The 16630-nt window shown below is 46.5% G+C and overlaps 1 pseudogene; it reads left to right on the top strand.

Moving 5' to 3' along the window:
- Nucleotides 1-13126: 13126 nt before the first annotated feature.
- LOC114693343 lies at nt 13127-13546 on the top strand (annotated as a pseudogene).
- Nucleotides 13547-16630: the final 3084 nt, after the last annotated feature.

Genomic DNA, 16630 nt, shown 5'->3' with positions numbered 1-16630 from the left:
TTCGTATCATGGTATGAGCACTGACAGCAAGAGGAACTTTATTCAATTTTATTGCAGTAAAAGTATTGTAGCAAAGAGGGAAAAAAATAAGGCCTAGTAAAGACTGCTAGCTGTTGCTTGGAGTGAGAAGGTCATGGAAATACCAAGGGCAAGAGGATTCTTGCTGTAGTGAGTGAAGAGTGGCCGGGTATCAAGGGGAGGAGGGGTTCTCAATAAATGGATACAGCACCATGATTCTCAATCTGTGGGCCGCGACCCCTCCAGAATTGAATGACCTTGTCACAGGGGTCGCATATCAGATACCCTGCGTATCAGATATTTGCACTAGGATTCATAACAGTAACAAGATTGCAGTTATGAAGTAGCAACGAAATCAGTTCGTGGTTGGGAGTCACCACAAAGCAAGGAACAGTATGGAAGGGCCGCGGCATTAGAAAGGTTGAGAACCGTTGACATGGTGCGATCTTGCTAGAACTGAGCTAGACAGGCGAAGACAGGAGAGAGGGGGGTGCCAGGGTGGAGGCCAGGTTGAGAAGAGTGTTTGGAGGAGTCCACTAAAGTCTGGGTAAGGAGGGAGTCTTGGTCACAGTGCTGTCATTTTTAAAGTGGCTCCAGGAAATGAGCAACAGAGCATAGACGTGATCTGAGCCATGTGTTCACACAGGAGTTGTTCTTGAGGTGGATGCCGAACGTCTCTAGCATCTAGCTAAGGTCGGCATTCGGTTGCTGTGCGACCACAGAGCACGCTACGTGTTGTTCATGATGAAGGTGGTGGGCAAACTCACCCTTTCTGATCTCTCCATTGCCTTCCTATCCTTCCTTGTCTTCTCGAAACCCAGACTCGAGCCATCTCCAATTGCCTACGGAATAAAATCCACCCACATCAGCACGGCGTGTAAGCCCATCACGAACTCAGTGAGTTTGAACGAATTCCCCCAAATTTGAAAACCTCAAACTATAAACCCAGATGGTCCTTTCTGAGGTAGAACCCTGGAGTGGAATACGGAGTAGCCTAAGAAAATGGAACTCCAGGAAGAGGCCCCGGAGAATTCCAGCATGCCCCTGGGTACTGCCGAGACCAAAAGTAATGAAGTGAATCAGGTGGCCAGATGGGCGGGGCAGAAAGGAGAAGCCGAAACACTCACCCCAGCTGAGCATTTCCAGGAACTAAGAAGAGAAAGGACCAAGAGTATCAGACCTTTTGATAAGACCGACCGCAGCCTCAGAACCTCCCATTGTCCTCTCCTTGCTGGGAATATGGTGCCATGCATGGGTCAAGGCTCTGGGGGAGCCAGCCTCATAAATACACAATAACGAATACTGAACAACCCAACTCCCACACTGTTAAGTGTCTTGAGCTAGTAGTTTGCGTGACTCCACACAGAGGTCAGACATCAATGTACTTAAGATTCTGGGGTGTCCTGTGGTATCACAGAGTTGGCTATGACACCCCAGAGCAGTGGTTCTCAACCTGTGGGTCACAACCCCTTTGGGGGTTGAATCACCCTTTCATAGGGGTCACATATCAGATATCCTGCAAATCATATATTTACATTACGGTTCATAACAGTAGCAAAATTACAGTTATGAAGTAACAACAAAATAATTTTATGGTTGGGGGGTCACCACAGCGTGAGGAACTGTGTTAAAGGGTCACAGTGTTAGGAGGGCTGAGAACCACTGCTGTAGAGAACCCTGATACAATCCCCAGGATCCACTGATTTGGTGGGCACATCCTTGATTGCTTTTATACAGTTTTCTCAAAAAACAAGAACAAACAGACAAAAACTTCAAAACAATCTTATTTTTAAAAATTTGAATATTTATTTGTTGGCTGGAATTGCTTTACTGGTGGAGAAAACTCAGTGAGAAAACTCCAAAAAAAAAAAAGTGGAAAATGGGGCCAAAAAAAATCCAATGAAACCCAAGAAAATGAAAGAAAGATCCATTTAACATGTGAAAGTATGTCATAAAAGACGTGGTTTTCTTTTTCTTTCTAAGTTATGGCCCATTACTATTGTTTTGCTTTGAGTTGCAGCTTCTGGACCTAGTAGAACAGCAAGGAGTTGAAGCTCATGCCCAGGGCAAAAAACGAAGATGTTTCTCTTCTTCCTCCTTCCCCTCCTCCTCTTCCCCCTCCTCCCCCTCTCCCTCCTCCTCTCCCTCCTCCCCGTCTCCCTCTTCCTCCTCTTCCTCTCCCTCCTGCCCCTCCTCCCCTTCTCCCTCTCCTCCTCCTCTCCCTCTTCCTCTTCCTCCTCCTTCCCCTCCTCCCCTTCTCCCTCTCCTCCTCCTCTCCCTCCTCCTCCGTTTCTTCTCTTTGAACACAGGAGAGTGAGGACAGAGAAGAGGGAAAAAGTGATTACCCTGCCCTCACATCCACTGCTATTTTTAAATATAATTACACATTTGGCAGATGTCTCTACTTCATTGCCTAGAGGCAGTCATGTTTGCATCAAACGCTGCAACGCAGGATGTTAGAGACGCTCAGGGCTGGTCAGAGCGTGGGCTAAAAAGGACTAAAGCATCTTTGGACTTGCACTCCGAGCCTTCCTTCCTCCTTGTCCTGCCCCAGCTTTTTGGTGGGGTGATGCTGTGGGTCTTTTCAGCTCTCCCTTCTACATTAAACATCTTTGTTTTTCAATCTCTGGGTCCATAGGACCAGATCACGGTGAAGCCAGCCTCCCACCGGGACCAGTTTGAGTGTACGGACTACAAAATCTCCCGTCGTTCAGGAAGCGGGGGAGGGAGGGCGCACAACTGTTGTTCCCCCAGCAGGAACCTTCACCAACCAAGCAAACAGGGCTCTCCTGGGGGTTCCCTAAAACCCCATGAGTCATAACCAAAGGGGAAGCAGATTGTGAAATCTGCTGCCGCCGCCGCCGTAGAGTGGTTTGAGAACCAGAGGTGCGTTTCCACATTTGCTTCCAGATTCATGAGCTCAAGTTTCATTCTCCTGAAATCGGAGCTGGTGGTAAAAGCAGAGCGAAAGTGGATGCCTTAGGAGCCCACTGAAAATCAGCATTTTCTCTTAGAACCGGGAACAGCGGGAAGGGGTTGCGCTCGACCCACAGAGCAGCTGTGCCGACATTTCAAGCAGCTGGGTCTGAGGGCGGCAGGGGACGCTTAGCATCGATCATTTCTAGGGCTGAGTTAAACGCTCCAGGCTCGCCCCACCACAGCGGGAAGCAGGCTCAAAGACAACCAGCTAGTGAAAAGAACCAGACTCCCCACCTACAGGGGTGAAAGTTTCCCCCTTTAACTAACTACCAAAGGGGGCGGGAGCCATTGTATTTTGAGTTAGGTATTACTTATTTAAAGCTGTAGCCAAGGCACTTATCTGTAGGCCTGCATTCATCACGATAATGATTTTGTTTAATGGTGTTTGCAAAGTTCAAGTCTGCAGCGGGAAAGATTCAACCCGTTCGCGCCATCATTAGGGAATGAATGAGAGTCCTGGCATTTAGCATTGAATGCTGCACCATGAAGACGCACCCTTTGAGGTTTTTCTTTTCCCTGAGGCCCAGGTAGAACTCTAGCTTTCAGGAACACGGAATGATTAAGGCACTGTAACTGCCAAAGCTCTCCCCTCTGACTTTAGAAGCTGATGGTTCCACAGCAGAAGCGGGGTGGGAACATTTTTTCCAAAGGCGAGGAAGAAAATGCATTCGCCCTTAACCGTGGCATTAAACAAGGCCAGCAATGAGAGAGCAGGATTGCTCAGAACTGTACAAGAGAAAGAGCGGGAAGGCGGACCCACAGACGGAGGCATCAGGAGCAGTCCAGTTCAGACTTGTGCAAGACAGTTGCTTTGGGAACGGCAGAAATGGAAAAAAAATACAGGTCCCGTGGCTTCAAACTGTACCACAGAGGAAAAATAAAGGGGCGCACAGAACGCGTGTTATCTACACGGGCACAGCACTCTGACAGTCTATGAGGGTTCGCGGAGGGAGACAGGAGCCATGGGCATTTAGGGGAAGTTCGGCGGTAGAATCCTCAGATGTGGGACCTCAGAGGCGGTGTTTCTGAGAAGCAATAATGGCAATCCACACATTCTTGCCTCTCTCAGGCCTCGATCCCCTGATCTGCACAGGGCTGGCTAACTTCTTTTCGTTCATTATCACAACCCTTGAACCTCTTGCCACTGTATTGCTCTTCTCAACCGCCTTCGCCTCTCTTACCACTTGACAAGAGGGAAATCAGGCTTCTTAAGTATGGCCGGTGTTTTTTCATCTAAGGGGAGCATGTCTTGGGGGCTAGGGTTCCAGAAAGCCTACAGTCACCAAAGCAACCCCAGGTTGGTGGCTTCTGGGTGCCTTGTCTTTCGAACTTGAAGAATGCATTTCATAGGTAATGTGAGGGTGGGTTTTTAGAAAGGAACATTATTATACGTGTGTAAGTGGCCGCTTAAGAGACGGGGAGAGAGCGGAGCTCCCGTACAGTGAGAGCAGGTGCTGAGAAAATAGTTGCCGCGGAGGGTCAGTGTCCCGGTATGGGAGGTGAGCTGGCAGTTGGGTTAGCCCACCCACAAGGCATCCATGCGCCATAGCCGTCTAGTCTGGAGTTTCGGTCACTCCCTCTCACAGCTTCCAGGCAGTTGTGTAAAAGACGAAAGACAAGAAGAAACAGCATCGGGAATCAGCCCTCAAACACGGCTGACATTTCTGGACTCTGGTGACCAGGACAGAACCAAAGACATTGCTAGCTTCGGGTCAAAGATGGAAGAATCGAGGGCCCTGCGTCTTACTGATGCCCGTCTCCTGTTCCCATCACTACAGCCTGCATTTGTCTTAGTTACGATCGCTGATGTAGCTATTTCACGTTCTGCCTCTTGCTTTGTTTTCTTCGTTTCTTTCCTTTCTGATTACCATACAAAGAAATGAGTGTGCGGTATATGCATGTATACATATCCATGCGTGTGTGCAAACATGTGTGGGCATATGGAGGCCAGAGGTCAGTGTTGAGCATCTTCTATCACTGTCCACCGTAGTGTTTGTAAAAGGGTCTCTCGCTGAACCTGGAGCTTGCGTACACTGGCGGCGCAGGAAGCCCTAAAGACCTTTCTGTCTCCATTGCCCCAGCACCAGAACCTCGGGCACACATGGCCATGCCCAGCTTTTGTGTCGGCGGTGGGGCTCAGACTGGGGTTCTCGGGTCTCAGTGATAAGCCATCTCCACAGCACTACCTCTCAATCATTTTTCTTAGAATTATTCCCTAGGACTGGAAAACGCTCATGGTTAAGAACACTGGCTGTTCCTCTGGAGGACCTGGATTCAATTCTCAGCACGCACTTTGTGGCTATCAACCACCTGTAACTCCAGTTCCAGGGGATCCTACACCCTCTTCTGGCCACCACAAGTATCAGGCCCATTAAGCAGTGGGTGCATGGACAAAATATCCGTGCCCATAAAATGAAATAAACTTTTTCAAAACCTTAAATGATTTCCTAAACTATTCAGTCTAGTAAATGACAACTAACTACACATCATTTACGCTGTCATTTTGCATTCAAAGTGATCTAGAGGTGATTTAAAGTATTTGGGTGAAGCTGAGCATGAGGAGGTGGAGCCAGGGGGGTCAAGAGGTCAAGAGTGTCCTTAGCTACGTGGGAAGTTTGTGGCCAGTTGGGGGGCTACATGGCTACATGAGACATTGGAAAAACAAAACAAAACAAAAAACAAATGTAGGGTCTGAAGAAATGTTGCCGGAAGACCCCCCCAGACTCAAATAGTCTGCAAGAACAAATAGCGTTTATTAAAACCACATGCATGTGGGGTCACTCACCTATGCAAAATGGCGACAATGACCCTGGGATGAGCGCTCGGTCTCCTTTGAAGCACAGCTAAGGGGAGTTTCGGGGTCAGTTATCTAATCGGTCAGTGTATTTCTAATTGGCTGAGGCTTAGTCTTATCGCTTTTGGACAAGCTTGGACGTGACGCAGAAGGGGGCTGCTGGGTTTGTCCTTGAGACACCATGAGGCTGACTTAGACCCTCTGGGTTTGTTCTCTCCCCAGACCCTGAACGTAAGGGTCTTGTAGATAAACGGCCCTTTGTTGGAAAAGACACCTGTTTGCCCTTCTCAGAGAACCAGAACCTAAATTCAGTTGTGGAAGTGTAAGTTTAACCTCTTCACTCACACACACACACACAAAAAAAAAAAAACTAAATAAATTTTTAAAAATCATAAAATTAAAAATAAAGATGGAGGATTGTGTAGGCTAAATGTGTGCGTGTAATATGCACATATGAAAATCTACATAAAGGACTTTAGTATCTGAAATGTTGGTGTCTTCCAGAATTAATCTCCGGAGGACGGACACACACACACACACACACACACACACACACACACACATGCACACACGCACATACCGAGGGAAGACTATTTGTGGGCAGGGTCTGAATTAATAAGGCAGAAGGCTGTAGGCATAAATGAAAGAGATGTAGAGAGGGAAAAGGAAACAGAAGGGCGGGACCTCATTCATCTGTCACGGGTCCGTGCACCTCCTCCAGCTTTGAAAACAGCTCAGTCGACAAGGCTTGTGCTCCCCAAAAGGGCTCTTCACAAAGACCCCCACCCCCACCCCAAGAGAAGGCTTCCATTGCATCTGCAATTGCAAAAAACCTAATAGATTTCCCCATTGGAACTTCATCATTCGCCAGCTCTGGGCTGCCATAGAATGTCACTTTCCACCACCACCCCTTTCCTCCCACGTGCCTAACTTTCCCACGTCCCCATCCCTCACCGTTCATCCTTTCCTTTGAGAACAAACCAGCTCTGTCTTAAAACCTTTCAACTTTGTGTAACGGCAGGATATTTCCACCACCGTGAAAAAGGGATAGATCCCCAAACGTGCAGGAAAACCATCCATAGGCATAAAAATAAATCAGGATGAATTTCTGTGGCTTCAGGAAACAAACGATCCATCCCCAGGTGCTGGGCTCCCCTCCTTATGGGGCTGCAGGAGATCACATGCAATCCGTGCACTGTGCACCGAGCAACTCTGTGAACAGACCGACTAGTTTTGCTCCTGGTGCCGAGGTTCCGTCTGTGACCTCCTGTAAATTCTTCATCCCTCCTAACCTTACCTCTTTGTCTACACAATGAGGTGCAGCTCCCGGTAATAAAGATTCTATCTTGGGTAGTAAAAATAGTATCCATCTTACACACCCAGGGAGGGTCATGTTGGACATTGTATGGTGAGAACTTGCCTGATCCCAGGGCCTGGTGCTAAAGGGTTAGAGTAATCATCATTAAATCATTCCCAGCCTCAAACATTACATGTATTTGAAGGTCTACAAAATGGAACTCCAAATACTCACTTGAAAACAGCTATTTAATGACTATTGTGTGCTTGGTACTTCAAAACAAGACAAAATGAATTAACACATAAATAAACATCCACTGAGAGCCTCCTGCGGGCCAGGACCTTGAGTGTCATATTTACTCTGCCAAATAACTCACAGAGTGTTCCTACTTCTCCAGAGGAGGACCAAGAGCTCTGAGAACTTACATAACTCACTAAAAAGGGACAAATTGAACTCTATACCCAGATCTATGGCACCTCGGAGCACTTTCTCATCCATGAATCTTCTCCTTCTATTCAAAAGTAGAGCATATGTCTCAGATTGACCAAATCTTTCTTTCTTCCTTCCTTCCTTTCTTTTTTTTCTAGACAGGGTTTCTCTGTGTAGTTTTGGAGCCTTTCCTGGATCTCGCTCTGTAGACCTGGCTGGTCTTGAACTCATAGAGATCTGGCTGGCTCTGCCTCCTGAGTGCTGGGATTAAAGGCATGCACCACCACTACCTGGCCAAATCTTATATTCTAAAGAAAAAACAAGGATGAGTATTCTTTTTTAATTTATTTATTTTTTATTTGTATTGGTATTTTGCCTTCATGTGTGTCTGTGTGAGGGTGTCAGATCTTGGAGTTAGAGACAGTTGTGAGCTGCCATGTGGATGCTGGGAATTGAACCTGGGTCCTCTGGAAGATCAGTCAGTGCTCTTACCCACTGAGCATCTGTCCAGCCCAAGGATGAGTATTTTGAGGTGTGACTGCAGGAATGAGATTAGTTCATGTGAGGCAGCCATTGAGCGTTACCTAATTTGGTAACACTGGCAAGACTGCAAATTGAACAGGGAGTTGGGGAAGGGGGTGAGCACCATGGGCTTCTCTTGCCCATCTTCATGACCTGTCCTTGTGCAATTCTGTGGCTTCCTGACAACTCCAGCCAACAACAGCTGATGTCCCCCTCTCCTTTGAAAAGTTCAAACGGCAGTGTCAGAACCTGCTATCTGGTGCGACAGCTCAGTCTGTAACCTGCCCGATGGGCGAGCACAAAGATCTGAGTCCAGATTTCTAGCACACATGTAAAAGCCACGCACGGTAGCATGCATCTGTAAGCCCACACTGCTCGTGAGCAGAGACCGACGGATCCCTGGAGCTCATTGGCCAGGTTCAGGTTCAGTGAGAGACCCTGTTTCAAAAAAAAAATAAGGTGAAGAGTGATGGAAGATGTCCAGCATTGACGTCTGGCCTCCTCATGCACGCACACAGATGTATACACCCATGCACATCTCCACGTGACCACAGGCATGTATCACATACATATACAGGCACATACATATGCACAAAATCGAACTCCCTGTTCAATTTGCAGTATTACCAGCATCACCAAATTAGGTGATGCTCATTGGCTGCCTCCCATGAATTATTCTCATCCCCACGGTTACGCTGTGCACATTTTAGCTTACTCTTCCCTGGGGTGGTGGTCACGGATGACGACACACTACTAAAGGTCACGCAGTGTTTCTAAGAAGCCACGCCAGCCACTCACAGAGCTGGGAGGAGGCGGTCACGGGCTGGTTGTTGGGAAAGGAAAAGTAACTTAAGAGATATTGCAAGTGTCTTGTCAGTCCTATGAGGGTGGGAAGTGTCCCTTGAAGAGAACACCATCATGTCAGAGACCCTGGGGAGAGGTTATTTTTTAGGGTCCAGGATAAGGATGGCTGCCGGAGAGAGGCTTTCTTTGCTCTGGACACTTGGTGCGTCTCGGCGTCGTGGAGTTGCCTGGACCACTTCTGTTGGAAGAGGGGACACCTTCCCTCATCTTCAGGGAGATAACCGGGGCGGGAGGGAAGGGTCAGGCCAAGGAAAGGGCCTCACCTTGGTGCTGACTCATTCTCTGTGCTAAGTGTCTTTTCCCCATCTGCGGCAGCCTTAACCAGGTCAGGGAGGGAGCCAACCAAAATGTGGGTCAGAATAACACAGGGGAATGCTGGTCCCTTCCTTTGGGGATGGACGGTGGAGCCTGGGGATAATGTCACCTTCAGTAAAAACACATAAATGTGCTGCATCTCCGTCCCCATTCATTAGAGGAGATGAAACAATATCTGCTTCTCTGGTGTCATGAGGAATAGAGAAAACTCATACAAAGAGACTAGAATTTGTGTAGACATCAGGGATTATTCCATTCATCCCGTGTTGCTTGTAATGAACTACATACCAAGCCGCGGGCAGACAGAATTCAGCCATGAGAAGCACGCGTCTATTGCTGCTCTCTGAAGTTCAGGTTCTTTTGAGGACAGGCCATACACATGATAAGCATGATGTCACAGCTGAGATGGCGATCTTGGGTATTCACCAAAGATGTTCTCAGGAAACACCTGCACAGGGCGAGGGGAGTGAGACAGGGAGATGAGAAGACAAGCTGGAGTGTCCTCATGCTGAATCTAGCTAGCCCTGACCTGGCCCCTGTGGCTCTGGACCGGAGGCTGCACCATCAGCACCGTGCTGGAAGGTGAGAGGCTGGAGAGATGGCTGAGTGTGTAAGAGATGAGGATCCGAGTTTGAATCCCCAGCACATACCTAAAAAGCCGCATGTCTGTGATCCCAGCACTGTGAGGGACTGTTGGGGCTTCCGGGTGGCCAGCTCAGCTCCAGGTTCAATGTTAAGGAGATGGAGCAGATGGAAATAGACCAGGACCCTGACCTCCTACTGCGGCCTCTGCAGTACATGCACCCCCACACATGCCCATACACCTCATGTACATACACCCCACACATACTCAGAGGAAGTGGCTATGGGTTTTAGCTGATTGTGGTTCAAATATTTCCCCATTACCGCACTCACAAAAACACAGGCATGGAATTTGATGACTGCCTGCTCCTCCAAGACTCAAAAAAAAAAAAAAAAAAAAAAAAAAAAAAGGATACATATAAGTGAGAGGCTCCACAATGTAAATTTCACTGGCTTCAGTTAAATCCCCCTCTGCCAGGCAGAGGCCCCGAAAGGAGTGATATACGAGCTGGGAGCATCTGTGTGACACGCAGTAAGTTACTGTGAGTTGGAGACACGTTGTAAATCCACTGCAGTCTTTGAAGGCAGAGGCCACTGGCTCCATCCTGAGACTCAGACCAACTTATAAAAGACAGAAATATAGCCTTTTCCCCTAGGAAGGCCTCTGAATAGAGACAGGCTGTGTTTGAGACCCTCCCGAAGTTACCCAACTTAGGGCCTTTGGCCACCCATGTGTGCGGGCGATGAACAGTTACTGGGTATCTGTGCAGCATCGGTTGGAATCAATTAAAGTGGAAATCTGGCACTTTCGGTTGTGATGCATATCTGTTCTCACTGGACTGCCTTGGGGGTCTTAGGGTGAGGGAGTCGCTCCTACCCGCCAGGTGCTTCCTATTAGAGTCTGGGTCTCCCAGGCTCATAATGATTTGTTTGCTTGTCTATCTCATTTGCGAAATGAGCGGCTGAACTACCAATATTTTCCACTCAGAGCCTAGCACCCAGCTCAGTACACAGAAGGCTGCAAGATGAATAATATAACACGTGACAGAAAGAAAAAAAAATCCTCTTAACCATTTTTTTCTTCTGCTTGCTCCTCGAATTCCCAAGGACAGGCAAGTTACTGCCTTGTTTAATTTGCTAAAATAACAGGGCTTCTCCCTGAGTAGTTTTGCATTTTAGGTCACGTGCAGAAAATACACGCAAGTTTATAGAAATAATTTTCACAGTGTAGAAAGTAAATAAGATGAAGAAGCCATAATAGACACTACAGAGTTTTCATTCTGGCCATTCTGCACCCAAATATGGAGCTGATTGCCTACCTTATTAGTGGAAAGGACAAGACAGCCGCTTGTCCTGGATCACAGGACCACTGTTCGCTTTGTCAACTGTGTCTGTAAAAGTCCCTGTGTTCATAAGGACTTCACGTGATACAGTGAACAGGTCGACCTGAACCTCATCATCAAAGGGGTGGCAGAAGGAACGAGGGACCTCTGTGGTTTGTTTTTGCTTTTTTGTTTTGTTTTGTTTTAAGTTCTGGGTTTCTCCTTTTCTTTGGTTTTCACAGGTTAAAACACACACACACACACACATACACACACAAAAATACACACACACATACACACACAAAAATACACACACACACAAATATACACACATACACACACTTCATTTTATACTAAAGCTGAACATTTCAAACTGACGTTCAAGATACTAATGAAATCTGACATCAGGCTGAGTAAATATCAAAGAAACATTTCCCTTGTATTTAAGCTACCAACTGTGTAAAGGCAACTTGAACCCCTGACCATCTTCAGAGTTCTCTGGTCTGAAAGTGAGCCTCCTCAACTCCAAATATTTTATAAGAAATAAGTAACAAAAATATTTTCTTAAAAATGAAAATCCAAATAAGTAAATAGAAAATTAAAGTTCCTTCTAGATCTTCTAGAAAGTTCTGTGTGTATCAAGCACTCATGAGCAATGCAAGAAAAGCGTTGTTTTCGTTAATGGGAGAGTAACAAAGCTGTACGATATAAGTTTATTATGTCAAAGTCAACCCAGGCAGCCCTCTAGCCAACAGCCCTGTTTTTAAGCGTCATTTGAGATGATATTGGAAGTTTTTGCCTAATCAGACTAAACCACCTGTCTATTTCACAAAGGAAAATCCCAGCAGCCACTTCTTTCTTGAATTTGCCTCATCCTTGATGTCTTAGGCTCAACTCCCAGTTTTACGAGGAAAGAGGTGGATGCGGGGCACAGGATGAACACTTAAAACCAGCAGCGAAAGCACAGCCCCTAAGAAAGAGCTGCTGTGCCCCTGGGAGGAACACACAGAACAGGGTGGTTCACATGCCCTTCCTGCGATCAGCTCTCTCACAGGGCAAGCCACCCTGGAATGCTTTCCAAGGAGTGAGAGATTACTTTCTTTGAGGTCTCTGCTCTGCCTGTGGCATAATGGTGTCCAAACCTTGGCCAGAGCTTTGGTACATTTGTTGTTGTTGTTGTTGTTGTTGTTTATACATGCCCTGTTAAAATACAATTTGTAGATGATGCTGCAATCCCATCACCCCTTGCGACCCAGGCACTGGCCATGGTGTAGCCACAGTCACCGCTTTGGCTACATGTACGGAGCCCATCTGGAGCCGGGCACGTGGATTTACTATGGAGGACCCCTCAGTAAGGGCTCTAGCTCTCTCTGGAGGATGTTTCAGGAGGTCCCTGCAGGTGCCATACAGGGAAACGAACCCCATAAAGAGGTAAGAATGAAAACCCGGTGCAGATCGACTTCATCAACTTGGATCTGACTTCGGGGAGTCTAATGACAGAGGGTTGATTCCCAATGTATTTAAGCTCAGTATAATTTGGGGGGAAAAAGTTTCTGGTGTAATGCAATCCCCATTACACAAGGAAGCGTAATTACATTGAAACTCAGCTCTGGGTACGCGTCATTTCCTTCTAGAAGATGGGTTCTAGAGATAGACTACCTGTACTAGCTTAAGGGCCTGGCCTGGTCTCTGTCATATAGATACTGTAAAGGTCATCTGGGCTATTAGCCACCTCTAGTCCTGGCTGGGGGAGCTTGGGGGAGCCTCTGACTATACGGGTTATTTAGATTACTAGTCACCTCCAGTCCTGGTTGTAAGAGCTTGATATGCCTGGCCTAACAGATAACACAGATCACCAGGCTGTTAACAACTTCCAATTCTCAGCTTTCAGGATAGAAGAACAGGTTTTTCGTCTTTCCCATTGGAAAGATAATCCTGTGTGCTTAACATTCCTGGTTTCTCTGGACGTCTGTGGGCTCAAGGACCTTCGGGTCTGTGCGCCCAATGGATGATGAGCAGTACCCACGCGCATCTCTCTGCCGTAAAGCAAGCATCGGGTATCTGGCCTTCTACATCGACCTCTACAACAGCAGAGGCTTCGTGATCAAAGGAAACCACATCTTTGGGCCACGCACACTCCTCCCACCGACGGTGGTCCAGTGGAAGGTGGGAATCCCATTAGGATATCACTAAAGAGAGCGGCTCCGCTTTCCGGATGCTGGAGCCTAGGACCGTCGGCACCGGAAACAAGACAGAGCAGCTGCAATCCCGTCAGGCAGCAGGCATGGCTGTGGAAGGGCAGGACACGCCCAATGCGTGTGCCTCTTTCAGCTTCCGGTGTCATGATGGTCAAGTGACAGGAGCTGCCCTCATTCCCCTCCTGGAGAGACTATACTCATCTCTTTGAGTCAAGTTGCAGAATGAAACGCCAGGAATTGTCAAGGAAGGCACTGGCGCTTTGCAGAGTTCACGGACTGTCAAGGAAGGCACTGGCGCTTTGCAGAGTTCACGGACTGTCAAGGAAGGCACTGGCGCTTTGCAGAGTTCAGGGACTCCCGATGTTTTTACTACAACTCTGCTTTTTGCCACTTTCAACACGGGCCATGCTTACGCAGTGTAGTAATTTATTATACTTATTATTGCTTTTCTTTAAAAAAAAAAATACCGCATGAGGACAAGGACTTTTTGTTCGTGGATATAAGAGAAAGCTGTGTGCTTGGTAGGTTCCCCATACATACTAGATTCTCAGTACGTATTCTCAGGGGTTCTTAACATGTGGATCATGACCCTTTTGGGGTCGCCAAAATCATCGGGAAAACACTAGAGATTTACATTACGACTCATAAAAGTAACAAAATTGAAGTTATGAAGTAGCAACAAAAATAATTTTATAGTTGGGGTCGCCACAACATGAGGCGTCGCGGCATTAGAGGGTCACGGCATCAGGAAGGTTGAGAACCATTATCCTAGATGAAAGAATGAATGAATGAATGAATGAATGAATGAATGAATGGGGAGTGAATGAGTAGATGACATGCACTCAACACAAAGTCTTCACAGAAAGCAGCTAGCTAGCATCAGTGCACAGCAGACCTAGCCAGCCTTTATGCTCTTCCTGTTTCTGGAGAGCATGGGTTAGGAGTGTGCAGCTAGCTGCTCATGAGGACAAGGGAAGAGGCTGCTACAAGTGAGTTCTGTTGTGTGGGGTCCAGTCCTGTGACTCAGAAACGCACCCTGCTCATCATGGAGGTGATGGGTCATACAGTTATCCTAAGGCCTCGTGCGTGCGCGCATTCTGCTTTCATGAAATGGCCATTCACACTCAATGAAGTGAAAATGACTCGGCTAATATAAGACTGAGGCAGAGGGCAGGCAGCCCAACTTTCCATCAACGCTCCCGTAGCTCTCCTTCACTTGTGATCTACACAACTTGGGTGGGAAACTATTTTTAGAAGCGGGTATACTTAATTACAAAACAAGCACAGAACCGTGGATGTCTACATAGGGCTGTGTTCCCTTGGAAACAGCAACAACAACAGTATTTACACAATAACGTAACTAAATATTAAACAACAGTGAATCAATTCAAGAAGGAAGATGTAGGTGTAGAGGAAGAGTCCTCTGCCACTTGACTTAAAGACAAAAGAAAACAACTGGATGAAAGATACTCTTTATTTCTGGGTGGAAAAAAAAGGCATTAACGCAAAGGCATCAATTCCCAAATCAATTTATAAATTTAATTTAAAAAAATCCCCACATCAGCTGGGCAGTGGTGGCGCACGCCTTTAATCCCAGCACTCAGGAGGCAGAGCCAGGCAGATCTCTGTGAGTTCGAGGCCAGCCTGATCTACAGAGTGAGATCGAGGACAGGCTCCAAAACTACACAGAGAAATCCTGTCTCAAAAAAAAAAAAAATCCTCACACCATATTTGGACCTATTCAGAATAATTATTAGCATCATCCAAAAGCCTGAACTTATAAAGAGCAAATTATACCACTTTTTTGAAGTCAGAAAAGCAAAGTTAAGGGAAAACTTGTCATCAGCTACCTAACAAGGCAAATTATAAAGCTGTAACAAAGTATCATAAATAAGATTACTAGTCATAATGTAATTCAGTTTATTATATAATTTGCTACGGGTCATGAGCTGAGGTTTGTGAAACATTAGTTTATAAATATCCCAAGAGACCATATTGGAAATAAATATGTACAGCTATTACAAAAACAATGTGTCAGAACTATATCGTTATCGCCACAGAAAGATGTTAACGATATGTTAGTGTGGTTTGAATGACAGCGGCCCCCATAGGCTCATATATTTGAATACATTGGTCCCCCGTGGGTGGAACTGTTTGGGAAGGATAAGGAGGCATGGCCTTATTGGAGGAGGTGTGCCTTTGGGTGGGCTTTGAGGTTTCAAAAGCTCACACCATTCCCATTTAGCTCGCTACTTGTGGATCAAAAGGTGAGCTCTCAACTACTGCTTCCGGGTCATGCCTGCTGGTGCTGTGCTCCCTGCCATGATGGTCACAGACTCCGACCCCCTGAAACTGTAAGCCTCAAACGAACTCTTTTTTTTCAGAAGTTGCCTTGGTCATGGTGTCTTATCACAGCATTAGGAAAATAATGAAGACAGTAACTCTTATAGTTGCTAGAATATAGTCGTTTGGGAAGAACAAAGGGTTGTACATGTGTGCATATAAGGAGGAAAAAAAACATGAAGAGTTTTGTGCCAATATATTAATAATAGCTACAATCTACTTGGCTGCAGGTGCTGAGCTTCTGTGTGAGTCAGATCTTTTTACTCATCCATGATGAATATGTATTAGTAATTAAAATACAAATTTCCAACATTTTAGAGTGGCCATAACACGTGGATTCCATTTATTCTTATTTTCAGCCTCATTCTCAGGGGAAATAAATGCAGATCTGGCCTTTAATGCATAGTTAATATTTATCATGATCCTCTATCAAAGATAAGCCTTCATCGAAAAAGTAATTAAATCAATTTGGTTGGATTCTCTTTAACATTAAGTTTGCAGCAGTTTGACAACCCACAAACCAAAATAATTATATTTTTGTTACAAAACTGGAAACGCTTTTTCCAATTCCTGCCACAGACTTCTCCAAGAATAATACAGCTGCTCGGCTATTTAACGGGGACAGTAGGGTCTTTTAAACCCATGCTTTGTGTGGACACTGGAGTCCAGTTGCCCCGGTTGCTAGGAAACGCCACTGTGCATCTTGCAGTACAACCTTCTGGGCCTGATGGTCCAGGCTTAGACCTGGCCCTGACCCAGCTGGGAAAATTCAGGATTTATTTATGCCGGGGCAGCAGAATAAGGCAGCTACTCATGACGACTTTGAACAGGGGACAAGTACACCCAGGAGATCTCAAAGAACAAAAGTCACAAGCAGACAGCTGAATGCGTGTGTTCGTGCTGGGAGAGGAACACTGGTAAGAGCTCAAGCTTGCAGACTTCAGCTCACACCTTCCTCTGGGGCTGC

Source organism: Peromyscus leucopus, chromosome 18, assembly GCF_004664715.2.
Source record: "Peromyscus leucopus breed LL Stock chromosome 18, UCI_PerLeu_2.1, whole genome shotgun sequence".
In the NCBI taxonomy this organism is placed as follows: domain Eukaryota; kingdom Metazoa; phylum Chordata; class Mammalia; order Rodentia; family Cricetidae; genus Peromyscus; species Peromyscus leucopus.
Note: the sequence above shows the minus strand (reverse complement) of the source record. Positions and strands in the feature narration are given on the sequence as shown.